The sequence below is a fragment of the Pseudonaja textilis genome, unplaced genomic scaffold (assembly GCF_049901715.1).
Source record: "Pseudonaja textilis isolate UNSWEBS1 unplaced genomic scaffold, rPseTex1.2 PTEXSCF68, whole genome shotgun sequence".
Classification (NCBI taxonomy): domain Eukaryota; kingdom Metazoa; phylum Chordata; class Lepidosauria; order Squamata; family Elapidae; genus Pseudonaja; species Pseudonaja textilis.
The window spans coordinates 18643-27791 of NW_028262966.1; positions in this window are offsets into that span (position 1 = coordinate 18643).

Below are 9149 nucleotides of genomic sequence, written 5' to 3' on the forward strand. Positions count from 1 at the left end.
TCCGGCACATTGGTAGTTGGATTTACGACCCCGCTGGTCCCGTTGCTCACGTTCTGACCGGAGCCTGTGGACTTCTTCCTCCTCGCTGTCTATGGATGACTCGACATCTTCATGATGGGTGGTCGATGTGAATTTGTCTGAAGGTTTCCCAGGATCATTGGTGGGTTGGCAGTTCATTCCGCTGGTTCGATGCATTCGTGCTGCTGATTTACAAGTGGCTTCAGCTGCGGTGGCGTCTGCTATGGCATCTGCAAGCGAGATGTCTCCCTTGGCCATGATCTTGCTCTGGACGGTTGGGTCTCCGAGGCCAAGGATGATGCGGTCTCTCATGGCTTCTTCGAGATTGGTGAAGCCACATAAACCACCCAGGTTCCTCAGGTCTGCCACGAAATCCCCAACGCTCTCACCTTCACGCTGGTCCCTCTGGTAGAACTCGTGTCTGCGAATGAGAGTTGGCACGGCTGGGGCATAATGGTTGCGCAGGATGGGAGCAAGGGTGTCCCAATCCATGGTTTTAACCTCAGCTGGCTTCGCTAAGGCTTTAGCCATCTTAAAAACGGTTGGCCCACAATGGGTTAGAAAAATGGCTCGTTTCTTGCTGGGCGTGGCATCTTTGAGGTTGTTGGACTTCAGGAACATTTGAAATCTGTCCATATATGAGTCCCAGTTCTCGCTAGCTGGATCGAATGGGGTGGGTGGTATAGCGCTGCTGTCCATGTCGCCGTTGTTGCGCTCTGTCAGCCACATGCTCCTTCAGCTAGTTCAAATCAATAGACTTCATTGCCTCTGCATCCCATCCTTGTCGCCAGTGTTAGATCTGGGAGGATGGTTCAAGAACGGAGGCAAGACTCAGATAGCAACAAGAGCTCTTTATTAGTGACCTCAGATCTGAGCGAACTATCCCAGCCGCAGCAGCCCCTTATATAGGGCTGGCTGCAGCTAGGCAGCCAATGAAGGCGATTTGAGTTTGCCGCTCTTGGCAGGGCCAATCACGGCAGCCCATTTACTGGCCAATTGCATCAGTCTATGGCGACCAATCACGATCGGCTATTCGCGGGCCAATCAGAGTTGCAGGCTTTTGAGCCTGCTAGTCCAGAACAGAAACTCTTTGGCTATTCTAATGCATACCCCAGATTTTCTCCCAAGCATAACACTGGCTCCATCAGAGCAAAATCCAATTAAATGTTTCTCCAGATAGTTCCTATTAAACCCAACTTTATTCAAACTTTCTATAACTGAACAACATATTGTTTCTGCATCTTGTTTATCTAATTCTAATTTTCAAGGAAAATTGTTGGTGAGAAAAATGGATCCTCAACCTTTAAGTACAGTATAAGAACTGGTTTGGAAGATATGGTTGAGGCTTCCTCAATTACCAAACAGATTTTGTGACTTTTCTCAATAATTTTGCTAAATAAATGTTTCCTGATGTCTTTTGCAGTGAAATTTACAATTGCAACTGCAGTTTTATGTGAATGCAATGCTGTTTCCAAACCTAAACATTTGTTATTTATAATTCAATCAGATCTTCTATATATGAAAATGGTCTGCATGTTTGTGTCAGACTATACACTATAGTAAACACTCTACATGTACTACCCAAATATTTCTCAGTCATCCTCTCCAGTCCTTTGCTTACGACATCCTGCTCACATTGCTTCAACTTCTCTGTACAGATGTTGTGAGCCTTAGATGAGAAATGTTCCTTCAATTTCTTTGCAAGGGAAGCTTGTTGTATTTCTTTACTCTTTCCTGATGGTTCAATTTGGAAATTCTTCCATTTCTTAGCCCCATGGACACTTTTTTCTTTGATCAAAATTTCAAAACTTCTGCAATGCTTGCAATCTAATTTTTTTCTGGGAAACCTCCAATCCATCATGTGCAATAAGAAAAACTGGTTCTGGGAATGGAGGAGCGGGCGGAGAAGGGCAGAGCAAGCCAGGGGTCCGTTTTACTGGTTCTAAGAACTACCAGGAACATTAACAACCAGTTCTATAGAACTGGTTCAAACTGGTAAAATCCCACCCTTGTCTGCCCCATAATTTGTCTCAGACCTTGCCATTCCTGATGAGAGTCTGAGCTCTCAAAATGATGTTCAATCCTCCATCTGTATGTAGCTTTAGCATCCCTGATTCCCTTTTTTAATTTAGCTCTTGCCTCACTGTACTATAGCACATCACCAGAATGGAAAGTAGCATTTCTAGCTCTTAATAAAAGACACACTTCTCTATGTATCCAGGGCTTGCTGTTAGAAACCAACCATACTTGTCTCATGGTAGTGACAACCTCAATGCAGCTTTTAATATAAAACAGTACTGTTGAGGTGTAAGTATCAATATTGTCCTCCTCAAACAATGCCCATTCAATGCTCCTAAAGCAATCTTGTATTTTTGTAATTGATAGTCTGATTTTGTTGACAAGAGATCTGTATGATGGAATCAAGAAGAAAGATATATGATCTGACTGTCCCAGATGAGGTAAAGGTATAGTCCTCTATCCATGCATAATGTTACTATATACCTGATCCAAAGTGTTTTTCCCTCTAGTGGGACAGTCTATGTACTGATAAAACTTAGGGAGGACAGTCTTTAAATTGGCTTGATTGAAATCACCTGCAGCCACCGGCACTCCATCTGGGTAGGCCTGTTGTTGTTTGCTAATAGCAGTTAACAGGTGACTCATAGCTGTAGTCATATTAGCAACAAGATGTATATATATGTATGTATGTATGTATGTATGTATATGTATATGTATATTTTCTTAAGTTTTCGCAGGTACTTACATGTATGGCATTCGGCTTTGTTCGGGTATTTTCCCACGTCATAGTAGTTGTGCTTTTAAAGTTGTAGCAACGTTTCGGCAGAATCTCATCTGCCATCATCAGGCTTCTGTATAGTGTTCATCTGTGAGTCAGGCTTTTATAGTGGTTTTAGATTTAAATTTGAGGCAGCCTATTGCTGTGCCAGAATGGTTTTTTCTTCACCCTGATTGGTTGGGAGTCTTGGTCTGTGTTTATTGGTCTTGGAGTTTGCTGTGTTCTGCTTGATTGGTGTTTCTAATATCTTCTGTCTGTTTTTTGGCTCTTTTTGTATCTTGATTGGCTGGCAACCTTGTGTTACTTTATTGGAGGCCTTTAGTGCAGCTTGGCTCTGGGTAAAAGGACAGCTATCATTAGTTAGGAAGCTAGGTTTCATCTGGGTGCCTGGTTGGGGTGTGTTTGAGCTGGAGGTATTGGGGGGATCTGTCTGTGTCCAGGTGTTTCCCTGGCTTGTGGTGTGGAGATTTTTTTGTTTGTGAGTACAGGCTTCCAAGTGATTGACAGTCTGGTGGAATCATCTCTTCTATTCATAATGAATAGAAGAGATGATTCCATTAATGAATAGAATTCTATTGATTCTATTGATTCTATTAATGAATAGAATCTTCCACAATGTACTGAGCATCCTTGTAATTCGATAGCCTTCCCTGGAATGGTAGGGTCTAGCCATGTCTCTTTAAAGATCATATCACAGCAGTCCCAAATGTTTTTCTGCAGAGAAATAGTAAGTTCCAGCTCCTCAATCTTGTTAAAGAGATAGCTAACATTTGAAACCTAAAGACTTGGCAGTGCAAGCTTATGAGGATTTTTACCTAACTTTACATGTAGTCCAGCTCTACAGTCTTGTTTCTGTTTGCATTTTGTTCATCTCCTCTTCTGTTTCCTTTGCTTTCTAACAGGGAGAGTAATCCATGGGGTCAATTTAATCAGCTCAGCTAGAATGTTGTAAATTGAGACCCCTGATTTAAAAAGTGCAACCTTCTCTGCCTACTCTGCCAATAATTAATAGCTCTTGTCGACTGTAAACTACTTGTGACTGAAAGAGCAGAGCACTCACTAAAAAATACACAAACCATAAATTAATTAAAAGATACTGATCTCTGAAGTGTTGAGTCGCTGCATATACATGCACCACCATCTTGAAAATCGTAATTGTTGTTGTACTTAAATTTTGGTACAAAGGACACTTCTTTGTATTTATTTTTATTTTTTCTGCACTTCTACTTTATTTATTAATTTCTTTTAATAACCTTTATTTAAAAATCTAATCTATTTATAATTCTCATCTAATTTTGCAAAGACTACTGTTGGGTATATGCATACACCAACTAGGTTTGGGTGAATAAATATATGAACCTAGGTTTAAGTGTTTGTAGCTTTAAGCACAAAAACTGCAATGTAATGTGATAATTAAGGGTGCGGTTGCAAGCAGCAGTAATAAGGCAGTGAGAGAGACGTAACACTTTCCTGGTCTCTGGTTTCTGCTTCCTGGTTTCTGGTCTGGTTCCTGGTGTTACTGGTCGCTGGTCTGCTGGTTTCTCTGATCTCTGCTGCCTGCTGTTTACTCCTGTATGAGACGTCTGCTTGTTGGCTACTGTGCTGGATACCGTTTCTACTGAACAAAAGGACTGTTTACTTGGTTAGCTGATATCCCTGTGAATACTCAGCGTTGTCTTCGAGAGAAAGGTATCGGGAGGAGAAGATGTACAAGCAGATAAAGACATTGTAATTACTAGTTAATGGACTAGGTTACTGGATGGATATACTGGATAATGACATATGGACTGAATGACACTTCTTAATCTCTGTGTGAATTAAATAACTATTTAAAACTACAAACAGTGTTTTTGTCTCCAGTGTGTGTATACTCTTGGGCCCAGCCTCTCTCTCATTTGGCTGCCTGGCTTGACTGCTGCTGTGCACTCTGCTTGGGGGTTTGTCCCCAAACACTAACATTGGTTATGGGCCCAGCAGTGAGCACAGTCTAACTAACCAGGTTATACCAGTGAGTTTGGTGTGAGTTGCACATTACTGTACAAACTGTTTGTTGGATAGTTATTTATCTGAAGAGCAATGGCACAAGTAAATTTGCCAAGTCTGTCCATGATATCCAGACTAGATGGAACAAACTATGTTTCATGTTCAATGAAATGTAGTTTACTGCTTACGAAGAGAAGGTTTGTGGGACATAATAACAAACCCACCAGATGTATTTAACTTAGATCCTAATGTAGAAGAGGATGCTAAAAAGATACAAGACTATAAACAAAAGAATGAGCAGGCTTTGTGCATCATAGGACTGACTCTCTCAGACCAGCAACTGATTCATATTCGTGGAGAGTTAAATGCTGCTAACTGCTGGGAGAATCTCAAGAAGATTTATGTTCGAGACAGTGTAGGAGCTCATATCAATCTTACACGGAAGCTGTTTAGAACACATCTTGAGAAAAATGGAGACATGTTAACTCATTTAAACTGTATGAAAAGCATTTTTCAAGAATTACAAGAAAAGGAGCTTATATTTAATGAGTTGCAACAAGTATACATCATACTGTCTTCTTTGGATCGAAGCTATGATGATTTTGTGACTGTTTTAGAGGTATTGCCAAAAGACAGTTTATCAGTAACTGAGATTACCGGCAGGCTATTAGAAGAAGCCAGAAGAAGGTGTGAACGTGACCAGCTGAGAGCAGATAAGCCTAATAAAGAAGAGAAATTATCTTCAAGCTTGAAAGAAACCAGCTATGTAAAGTACAGCACCCGGAAGAAGAGAATTTATCTTGACGGCATACACAATTAAAAAGTGTTTTAATTGTGGAGGCAGAGGACATTTGGCAAGATTCTGCAGAAAAGAAAAAAGTCAGAATGTAAGGAAGCCAAAGAAATCCTTTGAACTAGCCATGTTTAGCAACTGTGATATGAAGAATGATATATGGGTGGTGGACAGTGGTGCATCCCACTGCATCACGAGAGATAAGACAAAGTTTATAAAAATGTCTACAAGCTCTCAACATATATCACTCTGAATGGCTGGAACCTCAAGGCCAAGGGTGAAGGTATTGCATATTGTCCATGTTTAAACCAGAATATAAAAATGTTGTATGTACCACAGTTAAAGATGAACTTACTTTCTGTAAGAGTATTAGATAAACTAGGTTATGTAGTTACATTTAAGGATAATAAGTGCATACTGGAAAAAGATAACAAAAAGGTAACTGCAGCTTTAAATGGAACATTGTATGTCTTACATGATAGTAAGAAAGGGGAGGCACAGACTGTATTTAACAATATCAAGCCTCATAATGAATGTATCCATTTGTTGCATAGGCGTTTGGGGCATGTAAATTTTAAAATGCTAAACGTACAGTAGAGTTATCTGAAGGAATAAGGTTAAAACCCTGTGATAAATATTTGCGTTTGTAATGTCTGCTGTGAAGATAAGAGTAAAATATTGCCTGCAAATAGGCTAAATGGTTTCAAAACTAAAGAACCTTTAGAAGTAGTATTTTCAGACATTATAGGTCCAAAGAAACCCAGTATGGGGGTGCTCGATATATACTGAGCATTATGGACCATTACTCTAGATATGGGTTTTGCTACCTAATGAAAAGCAAAACTGAAACATATCAACATTTCTTCAACTGGTTAAAGTTTGCAGAAAAGAAAGACTAAGCGGCAACTGATAACCTTGGTTACAGATAATGGTACGGAATTTGTAACAGCAAATTCCAGAATAGATTAAAGGCAGCTGGAATAGAGCACAAAAAAATCTGCACCATACAGACCACAACACAACGCATTTATAGAAAGAAGAGGCCAAACACTACAGGCAATGGTTAGAACTATGTTAACTGATTCTGGATTACCTGATTCTTTGTGGGGAGGCTGCAATGTGTGCTAATCACATATTGAACAACGTTGTTAACTCAACTACTGGTGAAATACCATTCACCATGTGGCATGGCAGGAAGCCTGATCTGAGTTACCTGCACACATTTGGTGCACCAGCATGGGTGCATATCCCTACACAACTCAGGCGTAAAGGGCAACACAGAGCTAAACAATTTTTCTTCGTTGGTTACCAAGCTAACCATAGGGCATATAGATTTTGGGAGAAAGGCACATCTAAGGTGTTATGTAGTGCCAATGCCCAATTTCTAGAAGCACGTAGGATGGGATAAGTTAGAACAGGATAACAATAAAGAAGTGATTATTGAATCCTATAGAAATCCCATTAAGTATCCCTGTAACTTTAAGAATAAAGTAAAGAGAGAAGTACAGGAAGAGATAGTGCCCATAGAAGAAGAAATAGAACCACTAGCTGAGCAAGATGAGGAAAAGGAACAAGTAGTAACTCAAACAAGTCCTCATACAAGCCCCGTAATCCCCAGAAGAACTACACGTATATCTAGACCGCCTGATAGATACCAGGCTAACACAGTGTGCCAGGTAAATAGAGTTCCATGTACTGTGGATGAAATTAAGAAGTATCCTTCTAAAGATAAGGAAAGTTGGTATGCAGCAATGAATAAGGAATTGAAATCCTTGAAGGATGTGAAAGTATATGAAAATGCGAGATTACCTGTAGATATATAAAACCCATTGGCTGCAAAATGGATTTTAAGATAAAAACTGATAAGGATGGAAATATAATCCATAAGGCAAGATTAGTATTCAAGGTTTTAGACAAAGCGCAAAATGACTATGATGAAATATTTGCACCTAGTCTTAAAGCAGCAACATTAAGGGCAGCTTTAGTGTGGGCAGCAAGCAAGAAATATATAGTTAACCATTTAGATGTGGAAACTGCTTACTTGCACGCTCCACTAAGACATACTGTATATATGAAAAGGCCTATTGGATTGAAAGGTGAACATAATAATGATTGTTGGTTGTTAAAAAGAGCCTCTATGGTCTTAAACAATCAGGCTATGAATGGAACCAGTATATTGTAAAGGAACTGAACAATATAGGGTTTAAAGCTGGTTTAGCCGATCCATGTCTGTTTAAGAGGAGACAAATGGAAAAATATCATTATTATTGTTGTTCACTGATGATATTGCTTTGATTACTGAGACTAATGATGAAGCTAATAAAATAATAACATCATTAGAAAATAAAATAAAAATCAAGCAATTAGGGGAGATAAAAGAAATATCTAGGTTTGAATATAGTAGAAAACACAGAAAGGTTTTAAGATATCTCAGGAGGATAAGATATCTAAATTGCTAATAGATTATAAGATGGAACTTTGTAAGCCTGCAAAGACTCCAATGAGTCAGGATATTTGCAAAATGGATACTCAAAGTCCCAAGTTTGATAAGGTCATATATCAATCTTTGATTGGTAGCTTATCATATATTAGCAATTGGTCAAGTCCAGATATAGCTTATAGTATTAATCAGCTGGCACGACACAATAATGATCGCTTCAATGTCACTGGATAGCATTGAAGAGAATCTTAAGATATCTTAAAGGAACATTACACCATGCACTGTATCTAGAACCAAAAGGTGATCTCATATTGAGTGCTTATGCAGATGCTAGTTTTGCATCAGAAAGAGACACAAGAAAGAGGCTGACAAATATATAGTCAAACTAATGGTGAGTATCGTTAACAGCATATAAATTTATTATTTCCTGCAGAAACAGGAAATTCTATTTCTGTATAATACTAGTGGTATATATAAACAAATGATGGAATGATATGGGTGTAACTGCAAATTGTCACATCATTGCGCCACTAAAAGATAATCAGGCAGCCTTCAAATATTACAAATATTGATAAAAACTTAAATTTGTACAGATTTGGGCACCTAGCGTCAAGACAGTCACATGCGTAGTAATGATACGGCTGGAGCCTGTTGGAAGGAGACAATAATTTACTAAAGCCCAGTGCCATTAACACCTGAAGTTGTGAAAATATGGTTTAGAATATGGTGTTATATGTTTATGTCTCTTAGGGAATTGTGTTATGCAGCACCAGGTTGGGTGATAAACAATTCCTGCATTTAATGTTTGTAGCTTTAAGCACAAAAACTACAATGTATGTGATGAATTAAGGGTGCGTTTGCAAGCAGCAGTAATAAGGCAGTGAGAGAGATGTAACACTTTCCTGGTCTCTGGTTTCTGCTTCCTGGTTTCTGGTCTGGTTCCTGGTGTTACTGGTCGCTGGTCTGCTGGTTTCTCTGATCTCTGCTGCCTGCTGTTTACTCCTGTATGAGACGTCTGCTTGTTGGCTACTGTGCTGGATACCGTTTCTACTGAACAAAGGACTGTTTACTTGGTTAGCTGATATCCTGTGAATACTCAGCGTTGTCTTCGAGAGAAA